The sequence below is a fragment of the Puntigrus tetrazona genome, chromosome 25, assembly GCF_018831695.1.
Source record: "Puntigrus tetrazona isolate hp1 chromosome 25, ASM1883169v1, whole genome shotgun sequence".
Classification (NCBI taxonomy): Eukaryota; Metazoa; Chordata; class Actinopteri; order Cypriniformes; family Cyprinidae; genus Puntigrus; species Puntigrus tetrazona.
The window spans coordinates 17,192,425-17,206,445 of record NC_056723.1 but is presented as its reverse complement, the minus strand read 5'-3'; the positions used below and the strand labels follow the sequence as shown (position 1 = coordinate 17,206,445).

Here is a 14,021-nt window from a genome sequence, read left to right as displayed (position 1 = left end):
GTTAGGGGGATCTGTCTATTGCTAGAGTGGGATTCATAGCCTGTGTATTTGAAATCTGAGGGTCGTATGAATAAATAAATAAAAATGATTTAAATGATTGTTAATTGCATTACTCTGGATTTCAAATATGTAAAAATAAAAATACATATATAATAAAATACAAAAAAACACACAGTAAAATTCATTTAATAGACACTTTAATTTTTCATTAATTCAAAAGCATAATTATTACATTTTCACATTTAGGCCTACTGTATATACACACTATCTAGTGTGACTGCAGACACTAGAGGGAAGCACATTTACAGTCTTAAATGTGTTTGTACTCTGCAAAGTTATTTTAGTATCACTGAGATCATTTTAGTGGTATTTATCACTATTTACCGTAACATATCAACTTTTTTAGTGGTTACGTAAATGCATAATGCATTTAATCAAGTATTAATAAATACTTCTAGGAACTTTTAGGAATTTTAAATAACTAATATAGCTGTAGAAGTACAACTAATCCGGTTCTTTTCCAATCAGTGTCAATAAGCACTGTGAGCATTTGCTCCATATGATTGCATGCTAACTTTGTTTTTCTGTTCAAAGACGGTGAAAAAGGGCTTTTTGTAATCAAGGATCTATAATATCTGCATGTACAGAAACGGACCCCCAGACTCTTTTGAGGGATATTAAAATCTGACAGACAATCCAAAGTTCAACAGCAGGAAACGTACAGCAGGCTATCTACAGGTCACGAGGTAAACATTTTCCAAAATAGTTAAAAATAGCAAAACGCTAAAACCAGCGACCTGGTCTCCACCGTTAAACAACCTACAGTTCAGGTCACTGATTTTCCCAGAGCTTTCCAGCGTGAACACGGTTTGGCACCAGAGATCGATGTCATCCGTCCTGTTCCTGACAGCAGACACTTTAAACGTCTCGTACGGAGGAATCAGCACCTCGTCCTCGTCGGGAAACTTCGAATAATTCGCCACCTCGGCACCTTCACAAGTGTAGATCTCGAAACAAAACACCCCCCCGAACCCTTCCGCCACCGAACGATTAAGAGACGAAGACGCAAACGAGCCGAAACGCACCTCGGTGTTCAGAACCTGGCTATCGAATTCAACATCTGTACCACGGTAGGTCGACTTGCAACCTTTCTGCGTTCTCTTCAGACGCTGCAGCGCCTCGGTTAGCAAAAAGTGGAGCGAGTACCACGGGTACGTCATGTTTTTGTAGTTTTCTTTCTCTCTGCGAACGGCGCTATTGAAGTCACGGTACACTTCTTTGTCGGTGTACACGTAAATGGCGATCAAATGGTTCTTCGTTAAGCCGTCTTCCGCGCGAAACATTGCTTTCAGCTTCTTGCCAAGCCGCTTTAAATTGAGCCGAGTTGTTGAGCTCCTTCTCTAGGTATTCTGTCATCACCAGGTGAGCCATTTCTTCTGTACAGCCGTCGTACTGGTCATCCACTGAATCCAGTGCCATGTTGAATGGATAGATGAGTCCTTCAGCAGCTGCTCTGCGATCCTGTTGGGAATCACGAAGATCATCAGTGTTCATATCTGCGATATTTATACGAAGGCGATGCTTACCTGTTCAAGAGCAGGTGAAATGAGAAGAAGAGCTTTAATGATCAACAGCATCTTTATATTTAGTCAAATCCCTCAGGTACGCTAAAAAAGATTTAATGTCGTGCAGGAGCTGAAAAACAAGAAACACAACAGGGTTTCGTAAAAAAACCAAAACAAATCTACGACTCCGGCGGGAAATCGGGCACAATAAAATGCTTCAACAACTTCAACGTTACATAATACAGTTTTACGCATCTCAGTATAAATCAAAAGAGATAAAGAAGAAGACTGGCAAAATAGAGTTGCTATGCATCTGAGATTTTGGGCTTTTCATAAATTGTTAGTATTATTATTTTAAATCTTTGAAAGAAAACCCCCAAAGTGAACTTTTATAGCACTTTATCTATTTGTGTAACAATCCGTATCTTTTGTTTTTTTTTTAAAGGGTCTGTTCAAATTTTTCTTTTGGATTTTATGCAACATTTTATTCTTAAAAAAATGGTGGGAATTATTTATTTGTTTCTGAACCTGCCTTCATCCAGTGTTCAAATATTAATGACACAAATGTAAGCATATTTAATGACTCATTCGCATATTTAAGCGTAACACAAAAACTTGTATTACACACGTTTGCAACTGTTAATGTAATATCTATAACCTGATATTTGTACCCTATTCACCTGGGGTTTCCCGCCTTTATGCAGCAAATGAATCTGACACAGTCCCACAAGATGCAAAAAACATAAAAATGTTAATGAGATTGCCAACTCAACGTGTTCATTATTAAAACTTGATTATCTTATTTTCCTAAGATAAACACTAAAGGTATGTCCATAAAACATCACCTCACATTAGTATAAACACCATAACAATGCCGGCAGAAATGTAAATGATCCTAAAACACCAATAAAACAAAACAGACAGTCATTTTTTCCTTCTGAAGCATTGACTGATATTCTACTTACGTTTGGAACAACTTGTTTCTTGGACGTTTCTGCTGCTCTCAGTCCCAAAGTTCAAAAAGACCTTCTGCATAAACATATATTTTAACTCCTCATACTATTCTCATTTATTCTCCTCATATCCTCATTCATTCTTTTTTTCAAAGAGGACAATGAATGCGTTTGTGGAGTCTCACACGTTTTTTTCAGCACAACCTCCTCTTCCAGGACAATGACAACATTGAACACGCTGGAAAGCAATGTGAACAATTTGCATTTGCAATTTACTTGACGCCCCCCCGAGACTGTACCCTGTAAAATAGCATAAAATAACAACAGTGATACTCTTTATCTATAACATGAATAAAGTCAGTAGACTCAATATCCTAACCGCCCATGTTCTCATTATTTACTAACTAAAAAAAAAATCCTACTTTTTAATTCCTCCTTCTTAATTTATGCAAATAAGGTTCTGTTACAACGGTTTCATATTTAATTCAATTTAGAGAATCCTATAAATAGTTTTTTCCACTTTTCTTAAAATAAAAACAATGTATATATCTTACAGGCTTAGTTGGGGCTTTTTTAAGCACTAAATCAAAAGCTATGATATCAAATGTGCAGATATATGCCAACATTTTCAGAAGTTCACGCTCATCGTTTATAGCATCTAGACTGTTAAACATTAAATATACAAAAAATAGCAGCAATTAAGTGGTGCGATGTGATGCAGTTATGGGGATCTGTTGTTGTTATTTATACCACATTGATTACAGCGTGAAGTTATCCTTTTGTTTTTTGTTTTTTTTTTAGCACAAAAATTATGAACTGAAGAGTTGCTGTCACATCTGACCAGCAGATAGCAGCATCGTCCAACGAAAACGTTTCAGACCAGCGAAATAAGGAGACAGGTAAAAAAAAAAAGTGCAGCTTCATGAAGTTGTATTGATTGAATGACAGGCTTCAAATTTCCAGTTTGCAACATCAGAAAATCAGGATAGTTTTATCATTATTATTATTATTATTTTTATTTACTTTTTAAAAAAATCAAAATAAGAATCAAACTATTTTGATTTCTGCATGATTATACATCATTTCTGAATGAAAGAATAATGGCACACAATGTTTTAGTTAAGGAAAATGAATGCAGGGTATAATAGCCAGTGTTGGGTTATTCATTACATGAAACGTCATTACGTAATTTAATTACTAAATAAATGTAACTGTAATCTGTTACAGTTACTAAAACTAAATATGTATTCAAAAGTCAAGCTTAATGAGTCGGTGCCGAGATTTGATGCCAAATAAAGGCTGTTTAAATGTTATGTGATCTTTCCCAATGATTCTAGTACAGTGGTACTAGTGGTTTAAAATAATTAAAGTTATCAACGTTACTGACATTCAAAACGAACACACAACTGCTGTGTTAAAGAAACTCTGCGAACACCAACTCTTTCTTAAAACAGAAAAGTACAGGTTTCATCTCCCCTGTGTTCAGTTCCTTGGATACGTCATCGATTCAAAGGGCGTGCAGACGGATGAAGGGAAAGTGGAAGCAGGTACCTCCTGGCCAGAACCCATCATGGTAAAGGAACTCCAAAGATTTCTAGGGTTTGCTCATTTCTATTGTTGTTTCATAAATAATTACAGCATTACCACCAGCCCTCTAACCTCCCAGTCCAGTGATTTTGACCTTGTGGGATGATTAGTAGAAGATTTGTTTATTTTCTGTAATATTCTGAGATGCATTTGGATTCACGATACATGACAGTATCCAACTTAGGGGAGAAAAAGCAAGCAAACACTGCTCATAGTTTTGAAATTTAAATCAATTTAATCACAAAAGGGCAAGAGAGAAATCTAAATCCCAAACAACTTAGTTCACTTTTAAAACAGCTTTAGAAAGAACAAACCTGTTCAGCATCTAGCCTGAAACATTATATTGTAGGTGTATAGTGGTTTGTACTATAAAGGCCTTTTAAGTACATTATTCAGTAATGGCAGCTGGCTTTTGGTGAGGGAAGGGGTCTGGATTAATTTTGTTCAGCTCCTCGATGACGGCATCATACTGTGCTTGCCATTCCTCTGGTGACAGTGAAGACGGGTTGATCTCCAAGAACTGATACGCGTCCTTAGTCTGCAAACTAAAGATGTTCTTGGCATACAGACAGCATTCACCAAATCTCTTCCATTGCTGAAAGAATTAAGGTCAAACGTGAATCGTAACACAGTCGAGCGATCGATGTGAAATGAACTCGTAACTGAACGTTTGCTGTTACCTCTGTAGCTGAATCAATGGATGACAGAAAGATATCCTTCAGGTCAGGGTCCTCAATGAAGTCTTCGTTAGCAAACGTCACATCTTTAAGAGACTCCAGCAGTACCCCTACTGATTCCCAGAACTTCTGAAGCCGAATCAAAATGTCTTGAATTCGGGAAAGGCACATCTGGACCTCTTTCAGGTGGACAGGGTTGGGTATTGAACCTTCAGAAACAATATAAGGTAGAGATCACTCTGAGGCTTCTGTGTGTAAAGTGTGTCATTCTGTTATCTATAAAAAAGTATGTGAAAGACTCTTACCTTGTTCAATTTTCATGCTTGCCAACTTCAACTGCATATCAGTTAGTCTGACTTGGATGTCCCACTCCTTTTTTCTCAGTTCGGACTTCTCCAATTGGAATTGAGATAACTCTTCATTAAGAGCCTGCGTTTTTGCAGTCACATCAGGGTTAGTTACAGCATGATGAATGGATTTAACAATGGCTCCAACGAATGGTACAATGGCTGCCATGACACTCAGACCACTACTTATACTAGAAGTATCTTTGATATGTTTCTGCAGCTCTTGTTTTTTCCCTTCAATCTTTGCATCCCATTTCCGTAATGTTTTTCTTCAGTTCCTCCTCTATCTCTTTCACCACCTTATCCAGAGCCTCTATACTCTGAGACATTTGTTGTTGTTTTTTGTCTGTCTCATCCTTTTCAGTAATCACATCACTGGTGCATGAAGCCACACTGAGGTTCTGTTTCACATATCTGATGATGACAGAGTTCAGATAAACCATCAGCTTAATCACAGTAAACTTTGGAGATTTGGTGATGTTCTGTTGCCAAACATTAAATGGGCTTTTGGCAGTGGCTATATTAACGGTAGCTCATATGTTAAATTCAAACAATCCTATTAGACATTAGACGTTACCTCTCTACCATCTGTTGCACTCTGTTAATAATGTCATTGATCCAAGCTCTTGCTTTTTCCAGGGACTTCACAGCCAAAACAATTTTATTCTGTTCAACGGCAACCTTCAGCGCAGGCAACAAAGTGGAAACCAGGTTTTGACTCGTGGCAGCGCACTTCAAAAAATCAAAGAGATAAGTTGTTAAAATCAGTCAAAAATAAAACAAAAATAAAAGCATCATAAAAAACAGCCAGGGGAAGCGAAATAACTGCAGTTAGTAGTGGTTTGGACATTTTTTTTGTTTGTAGTATTTGCTGAGAAATTTCTGAAAATTAAGGTTTGCTATTCCAGAAAAAAACAATAAATGTTACATATTATCATAGAAAACAGTTCTAGTGCACTGTAATATTTCCCAGTATTACTGTACAAATAAATGACTTGTACATCCACTGTTCTAACTATGCATTCACGCCATATTGTAAATACTGTTATTATGCGATACCAACTTGTATTTTATACAATACAATTATAGCTTGTGACCTGGGAGCTATGATTTTTACCACATATCCTCAAAAGTGAAGCCCCCCAAAAACATCAAGCCTTCTCTATGTAATTTAACAAGCTAAATGTTAAAATTACACCCAAATACTTTCCTTCAAAGATGGTTTCCATCATTTGTGATGCTTATTTATATTCAAGTCGAATAGGCTTGCTTTAACGTAGTTCTTTGATGCTGTACAAACGTTTTGAACATTTTTGACTAGTTGATGTCTGGAAGATAGCCAGTGAATCATAGTCAGATACTCAATGGAAATAAGCACAATAATCAAGATATTTTGCTCAACTTACTTCATGATCATTAAAATAGTGATGCTCTTTGCGTAAATATATAGGCGTCGAAGGTTTCTCTTGACAGTAAATAGATGCAAGGAGCTGTACTGCATAATGATGCACAAACCTTACCTTGAGAAGAAGAGCCTCAGACGACCCAAAGAGAAGCTGGGTTTCGACGGCGCGCTCTCTGAGAGCCCTCTCCAACTTGGGGAAATTAGCCAAGCACAGGTAAGAGAGGTGGTAGAGCAAAGCGGTTCGCTGAGCAGACGGAAGAAGCTCCTGAACAAAGTCAGGGCTACTTGCCATCACGACTTCTGAGGAATTACAAAATGCGAAAGTTAACATACTACAAACGGACCTTGTGTCTTATTTTATCATTGAAATTTTATCATTTTATCATTTTTGCTGAAACATTTACACACCTTTGCTGTCTGCCATTTTTCGTCTAAACAGTGACGAAGTACTAAAAACACTGAAAGACGAGAACAAAACACTTAACTGAGACAAGAATCATGACGTTTAGTGTGAATGGGAGAGGTAAGTACGATTTACCTGTAAGTGGAATAAACCTCTAAAGCAATGTAGCTGACAGGTTCAACACTGGGAAATTATCCTCTTTGCCGCCCCCGTGAAATCGATTGGCCAAGATACCGGACACATATTTGCAGATAACATTTTCCACGGAACGGGATTGTATTTTTCTTTAGAAGGAAGTGATTGAAGTGACCAGCCCTTGATGCAGTAAATGATTGCTCAGACAGACGTAAAGCAGCGAATTACTTCTTTTTTTTCGTTTTGTTTTTTACCGTTAAACTCAAAGACATTATAGTGTTAAACATTAGACATTAACAAATTTAAAGTGTTTGATATGTAGCAAGATGTATCTTTGTAAAACACTGCATACATGCATTTTGTCTGAAACTGCTAATCTGTTCAATCATTCACTAACAGTGTTGGACTAGTTACTCAAAAAAGGTATATATGACTATTTGCTCACTTATTACTTTCTGACAACGGTAATTAGTTACACTAGACTTTTTTCCACATCCCACACAAATTGTAATCAGTGGCGATTAATAGTACCATTTAAGTAAAAATATTGTATCTCATTAATTTTCCTGTTGGCCTACTTTTAATAAAATTAAAAAGTAAAATACACAAACATTTCTGATTAAATAAAGCAGTAACTAATGTCCTAAAATCATGAGTGTATTTTGATTTAAAGGTCAGACGATATAGCCTATAAAAAAAAATTTTAAAAATCACAAACATGACACTTTGATGAAATAACTTTATGTACACTAATTTCTTTCATTAATGTGTAATATTTGTTTTTAAAATAGTAATGGTTATCCCACTGGTGTCTGTGAGTTACCATGACAACCGAGCACATCAGCTACATTATACCAAAAAAAGTTCAACAAATAACAGTATCTACAGTCTACTTTAAGTACTTTTGTTAATATTTATACGTCTGATTATGGTATTTTTCTTTATTCATCTGAAATGTCTGCTAAAAAGGTTAGATTGGCACAGCATATCTGTTTATAATGATGCTGACCACCGAACATCTTTAATGCTTTCATTCATATTTCACTGTATATCCTTTATATTAATAATTTGATGTTCATATTTGTGTGTTTTTCTAAATTCAACTGAATTCATTTCTCGTCTGTATTCATCATGCACGACACGACATCTCTTAAAAAATCTTTATTACTTCCAGGTGAATTCTCCCTTTACATGAATTTATTACCGTCTGGAAGTGATAACCTTTTACACCTTTTACGCCTTCACTTTTTATGTTTTTTTCACATGATGCAGCACTGATCTTCTCGCTGCAGAGGAAGTGAATCGGTCAGATAACATTCCACTAAATGATATCCTAGACTGTGTGCACGACTGTCCTGGCTGATCCTGCGACCCTAGAACAGCATTGTCATTAACCAATCAGATTTGAAGAACCTGTTCAAGTGTAGGCTTGCAATCAGTGTCTGGTCATTCATCTGTCATTTCCTCTGATTTTAGGGATTGCTCATGCAAGGTTGAGATGCATGTGATCTGGTCAAGATCAAAGTTTTGGATTAAAATGTTCCCGTGTCAACAGAATATGTATAAACGGTTTCGGTAAAGACAAATATAAGTATACTATATTTTACTTTGGGCTATATAAATGTCCAGTTAAAACAAATTAAAGTGAGACTGAAGCCCTCTCTCATTAAACGAGAATCCAAATCATTCCATATTCCTCGAATACTGGATATCGCATTTTCGGCCTATAAAACATCATTCATAACAGGCTACAGATTTTATTGACATTTACGCGTTTCAGTATATTAATTAAGAGAGCCAAAAAACTACATTTAATAGTTTTTAATAATAATAATAATAATGTTATAGTGACAGAGGTGTGAATCAAAACAGTCCCTCTGACCTTAAGTCTCTTCGATCTATTGGGTCACCAAAATCTATTTTTAAATGCTTTTGTACTAATACATAACATGCATTTTATCTCTACATTAATAATTATCTTGGGGGGATGTTTTTCCCCACTAGGTAAATTTTATGATTATTCTTCAAAATCATATCATCCCCCCATTAATCACTCTCCTTATTAAAAATAATGAACTGGTCCTTATGTGACATCATTGAAAGGAAGTGACACCATATAACTCTTCTGAACAACATTATGAGCAGAAAAGGCAACTTACCCCTTCTTTTAAACCTATAACTTTTTACAGTTGTGATACTGTGATTCTCGAGCTTAATGACTCAACTCTGTTACATCAAATAAAGATTGAAAACTATTACTTGTGAAAATGATTTATGTAGTTTTAACAATATACATGATTTTTAACATACTGTACTCTCCTCTTATTTACTACATGTAGAGCAGGGGACATTTTTAGAAAAAAAATTAATTTAAAAAAATCAACCCTGTTACTTATTTGACCATAACAGGGTTGAGAGATTGTGCTTTTTTGTGTTCTGAAGTAATTTAAATGAATCAATATATTTGATCAAGAGTCTGTTAAATGTAGGAATATCCATGTTGTGTGTTTTGCCTAGATTTATTCCACTTCTAAGTGTTGAATAAATTCTACAAACAATTTCCCTATAAAGACAACATGAAAGAAGTACGTTTAAAAAGTTTAGCAAATTATTGAGTGTGATGCTACAAGCTATTTTTGGTGTAGTTTCTCTCAAGCTCCGGCAGGCTGGATGTGGAGCGTTGGAGACGATCAAGCCCGGCTCTGGTGGGCCACTCAAGCACATTCACAGAGTCGTACCGTAGTCACTCCTGTTATCTTGGCCGTGCGATCAGCGCTGTTATCCTGTTGAAAGACGAACCTCCTGCCCACTGTGAGGTCCTGAATCATCAATAACGCCATCTCGATATTTTAGTGAACTTTGAAATTGAGCTTTTCTTCTACTTTGAAGAGTCCCTGTCGCTGAAAAACAGCCCACGGCATGAGACTGCTGTCAGCTCACTTTAATTTTGAGATGTTACTTCGCAGGTGATGAGCAGAATCAGATAACACTGTCTCTCAGCTTCTTGGTCACCACTCTAACCAGGGACCTTCTCCATCAGTTGCTCAGTCTGGCAGGAGGCCAGCTCTAGGAAGAGTCCTGGTTGTTTCGGTCTTCTCCCATCAATGCTAACAGAGACGCGTGTGCTTTCTGTGAGCCTTCAATGCAGCAGAAATGTTTCCTTACCTACTTTCCGGTTTGTCTCTGACACGCACCCTTACCTGTGGGACCTTATATAGACCGCCGTGTGCCTTCCAAGGTGGACTCCAATCAACATGTAGAAACACCACAAGGATGATCAGGACACACCTGGATACATCCACTGCCTCCAGCGGAAATCCATGCGTAGTGTTTTGCATCACACTTGCTTCTGTGTTTATCCCTGGAAGTTTAACTTGTTTCATCAAACTTTATATTTAGCCGCCAAAAGGAGGTGACAGAGTGCTGCCGCCGTTTATGTGTAATTTATGTTCTCGATAGGAGAATACAGGCTCAAACTACACGTTCAGTAGACGCAACTATAATGGTAACTTCATAAAAGCAAGAAGGCTCATCCAAACTGTGGTTCTCAGTTCATTAAAGAAGTGATAAAATGACAGAACAAAGCCGAACGGGCAAGCATACGATCTCTGGCGTGTATAAAATAAGCAGCAAAACAATAGACATAATGAACAGACGAGCGGAAAACAGACAGATCTACAAGCGAACAAAAGGATAGAATGAACAATAGATAGAAGTGATCAAGTGAGTTTAACAGAAAGAACATGCAAAGGAAGGAAGGACAGATCAATAATAAAACAAACAATAGATAAAATGATTAAAAAATGATGGAACAAACTATAGTTGAAAGACAGAACAAATAAAGGCAAACTTACAGCAAAAAATGCTTTTCTAGACTAGATTTGCAGCCAAGATATCTCACCATTCTCAAACCAAGAAGGATCTTGTAGACAAGTCAAAAATATAATCTTGTTTTAGAAATAAGTCAAAATTGAGTGATTTCTTTTTTGCTTAAAGCAAGCTAAATAATCTGCCAACGAGATTTTTTTCGCTTGTTTCAAGTAAACACTACTTTAATTTTGGCTTGGGTTTTTTTTCTGAAAACAAAACTACAATTGTGTCTTGTCTCGAGCATCCTTCACGATTTAAGAATATTTTGATTTCTGTATCATTTAAAGTAAATCAGTAACTGGAGACGTTTAAGATCCCGGTTCAACCCAAACACGTGCGTCTTGCAGTAGGGAAAACGCTTTCGTTGATAAAGCGCATTACCTTTCACAGGCAAGTTCAACTCTGGCGTCTCCGTCGTTTGTGAGCATGTTAAAAAGATCATCTGTTTACCATCTTGACCGCAAAAGAACGTTTTCACGGTCGTTTTTTTAATTTATTACTTGCTAAAGTTAGAGAAAGCGTGCTCCCACGGCGCTGAGACGAACACAGGAAACGGCGGGAACTAGCGCCCTCTCCCGGCGGGAGATAGTAGTAGCGTTAAAAACCGAAAGAAGCCTTTAACCTGACTGACTGTGATCGTCATTTAATGTGAGGACATTTTTGTGGCTAAATAACGAATTATGCAGTTATTATGCATTTTTTTTTATTTTAAACTGGAGGGACTGAACACGGATGAGTTTGGGATCTGTCCGTTGTGGTTTACACCGCATCTGTTCGAGCTTCAAATGTTATTTTAGCACAAAAATGATGAACTGAAAATTAATTGCTGTCATATATATGACCAGCAGGTGGCGCCATCGTCCAATGAGAAAGTTATGTGCAAACCTTAGTTGCACATATCAACAAAAATTGCTTCGATTGACGAAATTATATATATATATATATATATATATATATATATATATATATATATATATATATATATATATATATATATATATATATATATATATATATTATAATGTATTATACATGGCCAAATAAAAAGCATAATGGCACACAACAGTTTCGGTTCAAGGAATAACAAGGACAATAAACCCAATGTGATCAATGTAATGGTAGTCTACAGTAAAAATCCACCTTTTTCAGATTTAAATGCAAGCATCAGACCAACTGCAAAAATCACTAAACAGATATTAGGAGATAATATTATGCAAATGTGCTAACAAAATCATAACTGCAACCGCCCCAGACAGCACATGAACATCTAGGAGACGTCTATTATATATTACATCTGCAAGCCGTATTATTTAGGGTGTTTGCTTGTCTTCAATAAATCTATAGGAGGTTCTCTTTTAGGTGTCAAATACACGTCTATTAGATGTCTACCATAACCTCAAGAACAGAAGAGGAAGAAGAAGGATGATTTGGGTTTAGAGCTCAGCAAGTTAACATTTTGTGTGAAAAAAACACATTACAACGCATTTGATTGGCCATTGCTTTCAGCAGCGATGCCTGTGATTGGCTCCAACACTCGATGCTTGAAAAAGCTGGCAGGTTTGGACGGCTGATTATTTTCGAACAGGTTTCCCAACAAAAAAACTCTCTTGCAATTGGTCATCAAATATCGAATCCCAAACCAAATAAAAGAAATATCATATTCACAAACTCGTCTGTATTGTTATAAAATTTGAATTCAAACAGGTTTCATAAAAAAATCCTCTGGAATCAACAACACTGGTAAACATAACTCTCACAACGGCATCATAACTCTTACAATATCATGACATGCTGTTACTGTATTATTTCGATCCTCCTTCATGCTGATAAAAATATATTCTCACATAACTTAATGGTATAAAAATAACACCTGAGCGTGTTAACCCGGACAGACTCAACGTTCAGCAGGCTGCTTGTCACACGTTACAAAAGTGGCATTACGTTACCATGATAATGAGTTTTTATAACACTGATTACAAGATTGCAATCACATGATCTGCACTGGACTGGAAGTGAATGAGCAAGATAATATTCCACTGGGTAATGTTCCCGGATGCGTGCGTGACCGATCCAACCCTCACTTATCATTTACACACAATCTTAATCAAGGAGTTACATTAAAGTGTTTGATTCTCAGTAAATACGCCTCCTTTATTACAGCATGCTTCAGCTGCTCAACATTATATTATTGCCAATTTTAACAAAAATGAACTATTTACTCAAAAGTCCCGACTTATAACCAGTGCTTGAATAGATTGTTTAAATGTCTTGAAAATTAAACAAAAAAAAAAAAAAATATATATATATATATATATATATATATATATATATATATATATATATATATATATATATAGCAAGGATGAAGTGACAGTGAAGACATTTAAATTGTAAAAAAAAATTATATTTTGAAAAAATGCTGTTATTTTCAATAATTTCAATTTTATGTTCATGGGACAATAAAATAAGAGTTTTGAAAACATCTGTAAAATAAAAATATTTGTATTCCAAAGATGAATGAAGGTATTATTATTGATTCAATCGCTTCCAAAAAAAATACATGCGTGTGTGCTATGCATATTTATTATGTATATATAAATACACACGCATACCGTATATTTTTAGAAAATATTTACATGTATATATTTATATTCGTATCATTTGTTTTGCATATAAATATATTCAATTTATATGTGCGTTTATGCAAATATGACATGCTGCGTTCACGGCAGGTCTGAAAAAGACGTGGGGCTACTTCTGAAAAGGAAGTTGACATGAAGTTTATCATTCTCCTAACATTTGGGACCGATGGAATGAGTAATAGCTCAATCTAATATAAGCTTTATCTTTATCTTTTGTTTAAATTTCATATCTGTGGTAACAATGGTTGGTAACTCGTGCATTGCTGCACACTTCCTCTTCCACTAAACTGAGTTTTTTATGGAAATGATTCACAAATTTTTTTTAAGAATATGTCACGTTAACATATAATAAAACAGCAATATAACCAGACAATTCAGGTTAATTGTGGGATTTTTCCAGTCATCTCAAGTTACCTGAATTTATTACAGTATTCAAA

At 35.9% G+C, this 14,021-nt stretch overlaps 2 pseudogenes; both read right to left on the bottom strand.

Moving 5' to 3' along the window:
- Positions 1–241: 241 nt before the first annotated feature.
- LOC122331111 lies at positions 242–2,640 on the bottom strand (annotated as a pseudogene).
- A 1,732-nt stretch (positions 2,641–4,372) lies between these two features.
- LOC122331325 lies at positions 4,373–6,958 on the bottom strand (annotated as a pseudogene).
- Between the last annotated feature and the right edge of the window lie 7,063 nt (positions 6,959–14,021).